This window comes from Leuresthes tenuis, unplaced genomic scaffold, assembly GCF_036924035.1.
Source record: "Leuresthes tenuis unplaced genomic scaffold, fLeuTen1.0.hap1 SCAF_23, whole genome shotgun sequence".
Taxonomy (NCBI): domain Eukaryota; kingdom Metazoa; phylum Chordata; class Actinopteri; order Atheriniformes; family Atherinopsidae; genus Leuresthes; species Leuresthes tenuis.
The window spans coordinates 21,255,846-21,264,860 of NW_027325377.1; positions in this window are offsets into that span (position 1 = coordinate 21,255,846).

Here is a 9,015-nt window from a genome sequence, read left to right on the forward strand (position 1 = left end):
CAAGTTCAACATTTTCGTTGTGATCTGACCATATTTAGCAACGGGTGGATCTGACTGAGAACCTGAGGACACTCATACAGTCACAACCAGTCACTCACATGGTAGCTAGCTCCTAAAGCATCTCCTGCTTTCCGGCTTGTTCCAGCACATTGCAAAAAGCTCAACTTGGCTGGGAATACACCACTGCTGCTAAGGAACACTGTTGCCTAAACAATGTTTGGAGCGTTACATGAGTGCAAGAATCCACGGGGAGCATTGCATTTCAGTAAGACAGTTATTATTCAGGTTTTGGAGTTTTTAATGTTGTAGCTGAATGCATCATACGATGAAAATGCTTCATAGCTCTGTGCTTTTATTATGGGCTTACCTAAACTGAAGGAAATGTTAAACATCATGACCGCACCAGCTGAAAATAACTCAGATATCTCAGTCATTAGTTTTCAGTCATGTCCATAAAATAAAACCAAGTGTACAAAATTCACCAATAATGCTATAACCATCAGTAGTTGTTTTGCTGTCAAAACAACCCTGGCCTCTGAAGCTCCAGCTGTGTGTTGTGGCATCTGGCACCAAGCTGTAAGCAGTCCTGTAAGTTGCAAGGTGGAGTCTGCATGGATCAGACTTGTTTGTCCAGTGCATCCCTTAGATGCTCAGTTGGACTGAGATCTGGAGGTCAACACAGTCATTTTTTCAGTTTTCAGCAGACTATTGCTCAAAGTATCACACTGTCCTCACCTGCTTGCATTCAACTCAGCACACTTTGGTGCCATGTCTTCCCCAGCTAAGTGGCAAGCACAAACTCAACCATGCCTATGATGCATAAACATCTGGGAACATCCCACAAGAGCTGCAGCTGTGGAGATACTATAATCCAGCCCTCTAAGCATCACCATTTTGGCCCATGACGAGGATCAAATAAGAAATGTGTCAAGTAAAATCAATGAGAAGTACATTTCTAATCTATATTGCATTGCTACTAATTTTAGAAATATATTTTTATTTCAGATTCTGCATTTGTCCTGCCTTAAAATTCCAGTCAGTGCTCCTGTGTTCAAGTCTCTCTGCATTAATCATGACATCTGCCTGTTGTGCTGATCAGGCAAAATCAGACATGACCCTCAGTTTTTCAGTGTACAGTGATTTCAGTGCTGCTCTGTGCTAACTGTTTTAATCTTAGTCTTTCAACTAGTTCAATAATTATCTGGAATAGTTGCAGTCTATCTAGAATGCTCTTTCTTACAAGATTAAGGGTCTTCTCATAGAGCCACTGTTAGTTTTACCGTAGCCACAAACTGAAAATAAAAAAAGAACAAATCTCTTTTTATCTGTTTATTCTCCTTGCAGTTTAAATATCTAACCGCTGTAGAGCTGTGGATCCATTTAGAACCAAATTCTGTAAATAATGCCGAACACATGGTTCAGCTGGAGTGCCAATCAAATCACAAGTGATTGATGTTTTCTTTCAGGCAGTTGTGCCAAGATTTTGACAGATGCTCTCAGGATTTAAAGCTCCAACATTGCCCAAGATATAGTCATGCTGCTGTTGATGGTGTCACGTCTCATAGCTTTGTTAATCAGAGTGTCAAAGCATCTATATATAATATGACTTTGCACATTTGAATTTGGAGTTGGCTTAAAAAAATTAAGTCCAGAACAAGCCTAATATTTATATCTAGTATTTATTATTTTGCAATCAAATGTTTTTTCAGATTTTGTGATGCTTTGACATGTCTCGCTTGTCTGGATGTTTTCCTCAAGTGCCAAACAGGCTCTTCTTTCCTCATGTCTCTTCACCACCCTGATAAATTCTTAAAGTTTGAGTCTGTGAGGACCAAATAGTTTTCCTACTGTCAACACCCCTACTTTCAGACCTTTACTGTTGACCTTCTGCTCCTTTCTTAGGTTTGTGGGGCTGCCAGGTGTTTCCAATCAGACCTTGAATCCGTCTCTTTACCCAAGCTCTTCAGCAGTTCTTGTCAAAGCAGCTCTATCTTTACCAGTCACAACACAACACATTCTCCTTGACCCCATTTAGTCCTTTGAGACTACAAGAAGAATAAACTCAAGCTCCTCACTTCTCATGCTACCTCCCTTTTCACAGTCTTTTTGCTGACTTGTCTACTGTGTTTAGCATAGCCAGTAGCCAGCTTGTCCTTGTTCTAGTGCAGTGTTTCTCAATTCTCAATCAACTCATCATCAAGCTCTGCAGTGGCCTGATAAGGAGCCATTCATTTGAATCAGGTGTGGTGGAGGAGGGAAGCATTGAAAACGTGCAGGGCAGTGGGTCATGAGGACCGGAATTGAGAAACACTGTTCTAGTGTTTTATGCCTCACTACAGACTTGAAGATTTGAACATTTTAAAGAATATGGTCTCTTTCCACTTGGCAGACAAGAAATTTTGCATCTTCCTGCTGGAGTCATCCAAGCACACAGTCCTCAACTTCTCCCTGACCCTGCTTTCAAAGTACTGGGAAAAGTTTACTTTGTGTCTCAGGCTGAAAATAATGAAACAGACAGACTGGACTTCCCTTTGCAAAATTCAAATCTTGGTCCTCTCATGTAAACATACTGGTATGCGTCACCCTGAGGATATATCTGAGATAATATATGAAACAAAAGGGGAAAGGAGCTTGGAGGATTTAGCTGGATTGTTGTCTAGCCAGACACTCAAGGAGCACTAAAAGATTTTTCATCCCTTCAAACACATGGGAATTGTTAACACACCAATAAAGTCAACATTTAGTCCTTAGAGGTCCATTGTGTTAGTTGCAGGGACATCAACTGACATAAATTGCATACCAACTGAATAGCACCCACCTCTCTGTTCCTCAAACCTTGGCCACAAAAACCCTGAAAGACCCACAATAGGGCCAGTGTTTGGTTTGTCCCCTGCAGGATTCTTTTGTAACATGACTAAGAGGTGGGCAAGGGGAACTGCAACATCTTTGGATATAGGCTGCTTGTGCTAATATGATTTTTTTTAAATCCCATAATTTTAGACAATTAAAAAAAAACAGTTTTACACACTGAAACTTTCATTTTCGTTCTTATTGTGGTTAAGGACTTGGACTATGATGGATACTTTACAGGACATCATTATGGTCTATATCATGGGTATGAACCGATGACCTATATAAACGTGTTGACTAAAGGACTCTTTTGCAAGATGTTTGCATGTGGGAGCATCTGATTTAGCTTCTCAAAGCCAAAGTAATGCTGGGAATAACACCCTAAATTCAGATGAGTTGAAGAGGAAATGTCAATTATGCAGAGCAGGGACTAAAAGGAGAGAAAGGAAGAGGAAGTTTAAACCACTGCTTTTTGTGATCCTCATGGGAAGTGTGAGATCACTGTTGGAAAGGGACAAGCTTAGAGCCCTTATCGGGATGCCACAGGAAGATCAGAAAGGCAGTATAATTTCTTTTTTTCTCTGAAACATGGCTGCAGGAATATCCCAAACACCTCTCTACTCAGTTTTAAAACTATATGGGCAGACAGACCCTCCAGACAGAGGTAACTGTGAAGGAGGAGGGATTACAGTGCTTGTTAACAGATGGTTTGATCCTGGAGACGTCACTGAGAAGGAGCATTACTACACCCCAGGTGTTTAACTGTTGGCTGTGAGCTTTTGTCCATGTTGTCTATTAAGAGAATTCACCTGTGTTATCTGCCGACACTGTATGTGTACTCATCAGTTTAGCTGTTGCCAAGCTACAAAAACAACACCCCAACCCTTTCATGGTGATCTGTGAAGATTTCAACCACACCTCTCTCTGCTACACTTCAAATTACTAATTGTATGTCAGCTGAGTCTCATTTTATTCATTTTGTTATGTAACTATAACAATAGCGCATCTTTACTAATGATTCATACTACGGAAATATAATTTCCTTGCAGGGATTATCAAAGTATTATTGAATTTAATTTAATTGAATTCTTGTGTCTAGTCGGTCTGTGGGAAGTCCCAAGCCATACACATGTGAACTTGTCATGTCAAGAGCATACAGTTAGCTTTGGGAGAAATCAGTGCTGTCTGAGTATCCCTTTAGCTCTTTGTCTGCATTCACACAGGATTTCTTTCTCTAATCAAATCTTTAGGACAGTTGAGTCTGTACTGGTATTTGTGTTGGATCAGATTTGTGGATTAGTGTTTGCAGACATCATCAACACATCTGTAGATATTTCTAAATTAACAGATTAGGTATAAGTGACAGCATAGCGATGACTGGAACTTGGTTTTCCAAACATGGATTCCCTCCAGCTGTGTCTGCATTGAGTCTTTCCCTTTGCAGCACTAACAGACAATTTATTTTGGCATGTGTTCACGAATTGATCTTCATGTTGTCCTTCATAGCCCTTCGCGAGTAGCAGCATTGTATTGATTCATCTCCTCACTGATCTGGACTTGTTTGTCCAGAGTGCTGCAAAAAGACACTTTAAAATCTGATTTTCACAGCCAGAGAGGCCACATTTAGTCACATTTCACACCACTTTTAAAATGTGATTCTAATCAGATTTCATGTTTTATTTCGACTGTCTAGACTTTTCTGTAATGTGCTTAACAACAGCACTTCTTTTCCCCCTTTTTCCCACAGGAAGCGTTAACTGGGAGTGTCATTCAACATTAAAGGGACAAAATAGTGTTCCCAGCCTTTTTTTTTTACTTGTGACCAGATTAGATTAATGCCTGCATGTCACCACGTTCACACGGGTGTCTATACTTCATGTGATTGGTTCAACGGAAGTTCTTTGTTGGATCTGCTTAAAACTTTCCAGTTCTACCATGAGCATAACAAACACAGGAAAAGCTGACATTTAGCTACTCTCTGCCTGGTCAGTATTATTCTGTTTCATCTTTCTGGTTTTCAGTTTTCCACCCTTTCTAAGAGACTGCACAAAACACACAATCACTTGGCTTTTTGCTCCTGAGGGCAGAGGAGCTTTTAAAACCTACACACAGCTGGAGGTAATCTTCCTAATGAGCAGCCAGTGCCTGAAACAGAGCTCGTTAACAAAGGTTAAAATGAACATGAAGTTTTTAATAATTTGAAATGCTGCTTTTTAAACTACTATGATATATTTGTCACACAGCAAGCAGGAATGATTTCATAAACAGTGCCCTTCATGTTCTTGTCTTTCAGTCAACACTTAACATGAAGAAAATTACTTTGTGCTCTAATAATTCCCTTGAAATGAAGTATTTTAGTGATAGTTTTAAAAGTGTCCAGTAGATCAATTTATTAACAAATTTGCCAATACGCTTCCATTGTACTTGGCTTTAAGCTCTAATTAGCAAGTGTCGGAGCGGCAGCATATTAACATTCTTACTGTACCGTTAAGTTTAAAGCACCACAATGTTGAAGTCTCATAGAGCATCTTGTCTTATTTTCTTACTGTAAATTAGACAGATATTACTCAACATTTGAAAACAACTGACTCTTTATTTGAATCACTTTTGGTATGCATTTAAGGAAAACAAATAATAAATCATTAGATTGGTCTAGCAACCACGTCAAAGGCACACTTTTCATTAAATATCTTAGTTGCTGTGTGCTGTGCTTTACACAATCCTACTTCCAATACCCAATTTAGAAAAAATATTGTTCCATAAATCTTTTTCCATAATGTTTAAAGTAGTCACTCTCGATCATTCAACTTCAGATAAATTTCAGTTCTCATTTTTAAATACTTGTACCCCGCCTCTCACCCAATGGCAATTGGGTTAAATTCCCAGCCTTGAAATTAGAGTAGGAGGGTGGAATGGATGCATTACTTTTGATTATATATCATGACATAAATGCAGCCAATAAATATCTAGGACTGCAGAAATGTTTAAGAGGAATTAAGTCAGAATGATAAAAGAGAATGGACGATAAAAGGGCAGCAAATCAGTACAAGCATTAGGGTTTTCTACGAAAAAGATTTGTGCCTTGGAATGTGACAAACACAACGCCAGGGATAAATATAGTAAATATATATATATATAGTAATAAGAAGAGAAACTTTAACTGGACAGGGTTAAAGTGACACAGTCTGGTCAGAAATGATGGGGGAAAATCCATCCAGCAATACATCTTCCATACCCACTTAATCCAATTCAGGGTTGCAGGGGGGCTGGAGCCAATCCCAACTGCCACTGGATGCAAGACGCAGTACACCCTGGATGAGTCATAGAGACAAACAAGACTAACAATGCTCACACTCAGAAAAAAATCCAGTATATGTCAAATACAGTTGAACATACCTTTGGTCTACTCATGATGACAGCGCTCAGGTCAATGATATCAGTACCTCTTTGTCGTATCCCTCAATGTTTCCTCTCTTCCTGTGTGAGGCTGAATAGGTTTCTGTAACAGGTCTGTCCACATATGCATGTCATTGGTTGTTTTGCATCTTATTTTGTATATATTTTTTTATTGCTGTGTGGTATTTTACTTTATTCTGGTCATTTAGGGTCATATTGTGATTGTTGTCTTCTTCTCTGTCATTACTCTCTTTCTCATTGGAGGATATTTTGCATCTCATTTAGCTTTTTCTGCCTTTGTGGTCATTTTACGCCTAATTTTGATTATTTTACATCTCTGCTTACTTCGTGTCAGAATATGCTACAATATTGTCACTTTTGCCTCTTAATGTTCATTTAGGATCCATTCATAGTTTTTAAACTTTATTTTGAATTCTTATATTTTTTGCAAATCTTTGTCTCTTTGCAGTCACTTTCTATCTCCTCATTTCCATCTTTACTGTATATAATTTTGGTTCTCTGCCTCTTCCTAGAACATATGTTATATTTCTAGGATAAGATCAAGGCTAACTAACTCCCAGGGCCCCTAGGCCTTTGTCTGATAGGGTCCCTCAGTAATCTGGTCACACTGGTAACGTCTGTGCTACTCTGTGACACTAAAGAGTGAACCTTCATTCCAGACATTCTTAAAAGGTCTGCCGGGTAAAGACATTTGGATTCCCAGGAAGCAATTTCTTTAATAACTTCAGTTCGGATTTCCCATATTCTTGAACAATCATGTCAGCAGAGAGCAATCTGCCCTGAGTGGTGACACTGCCAACAATGGCCTCACTGTAAAGTAAAAACTATCTTCCATATTGCCTGTTTCGCACTGCTGCAGATCTGTGAATGAGTCCTTTCTCTCTCTGTAATGAACATGTGCAGCCATATAATGTGACAACTCCAGCACGTCCCAATCCATGGCCCTGGTCCAGTAGCAAACAAACCTATTCTCGTGTTTCTCCACACCTGTTACCACTGCCTATTTTAGTATTTTGTGCATATATTATTTCTGGGGTGCTCTATAAATATTCTTTGGGCTATGACAAGGAAAACTACTCATCAGTTTTGAACAGAGATAAAAAAGACTGACCGTTCATTTTTTATCCCATGATGTTGGTGGCTGTATTTGTTTGGACAAGATGAGGCTTGTCTTGTGAAATAAGAAATTGGGACTAATATTCAGAGCAGCATAAGCTCCATAAAAACAAGCAAGCTATTGTTTAAACAGATTAAGGCTGCACTTAGTCTTGCTCCTCCTTCAGCCAAAACCAGGGCTTGAAAATTGTGGCCTTTGTCACCAAAATAGTTCACAAAATGGGTGAATTAGAGATTAGCAACAAAGAGGAGAGGGCAGTCAGGTTTCTCAACCAAAGAGGCTTAGAGTTTCATCTAAGAGCCAAAGCATGTTAGAACACGTAAAATGAAGGATTTATTAATATTGAAAATATCTTTAGAGGAGAAAGGGCACTTTAAAAGAGTTTCATGCATCCAACTGGGTATTTTCTCCACATTATTTTAATGAACTGTTGCCTCTGTGATGCTGTAGCGACACTACACTACTGCCCTCTGCCGGACATATTGACAGGAAACCTGTATTTGCCTTATTTTACTGAGCTGAAAAGTGGGTTGTTCCTCTTTAAAGCAAGCCTTTTTTATATCTGAAGAGTGGATTAAAGTAATTCAGTGACACGTTTTGTCTCAGAACATACACACATCAGCTAGAATATTACGGAACGCCTTTTAAATCCTTTTTATCTGTGCTTGAAGAGGCAGACTTTTTCCCCATGTCTTTTAGAGGATCCATGTGCAGATACAGGGAGAATCACTGACATAAAGCTGTAATTACTTCCTGGGATACTGTTAATTTGATTAAGAAGATTTAACTACTGCCTGAAATCAAGTGAGGCTTTTCTAAATTTCCCAGTTGAGATCAGCTTCATTAGATGAAGTAGATCTCTGGGGGAATTTGGCTGTTTAAATGAAAAACTGTCTGTGCAAGGGCATTGAGCCGGAGTTTGGCACAGGGTTCTTTCATCTGAGTTCTGTATCGCTTGCTTGCATTTCATGTCATATCAGCTTTTTTCTAATTTTCTAATTCTCTTTCAGTAGTAAAACTATTGAGAATTAGATGTTGATATCTGTAAAGATAAAAAGAAAGTCAGTGACTGGCTGTTTCCTCACTGTCCTGACCTTAAATTCTTGCCCTAGAGGTGCGATGCTCATTGGCACTCATCCTCACAGCTCCTCCCCCACTTTAGCTGTACCGCAGTGCAGCTCGCCTTGCCAGGACCAACAAGGTTAACACTCCTTCATGGACTAAAAGTCACTCAGAGGCCTGACAAACAAACATAGAAGCCAAACATCTTGGATCAGCACAGACATTGTGTCCACACTTTATTTACAAATGATTGAGAAATGTGGTTTTGATCAAAATGTACACACTGCAAGTTTTGACCAATAAATACAAAAAAAGTTTTCAAATTTTAAACATTTTAACTTTATCCGTTTACGATTTTGATGACAAAGCCAACTTTTTCTCAGTTAAGATTCACTGTGGTTCTCTGCAGCAATTACTGCATCACCTGAAGTGCTTAAAAACACGTCAATGTCATCCACTGCTGAACTGCCACTACAGAGTGGGGAAATTACCACTGGGACTTTAAGTTTTCTAAAACTTCTACGTTCAACTGTCTGCTACTTTGATCGTAAGACAATGTGGTATTTGAT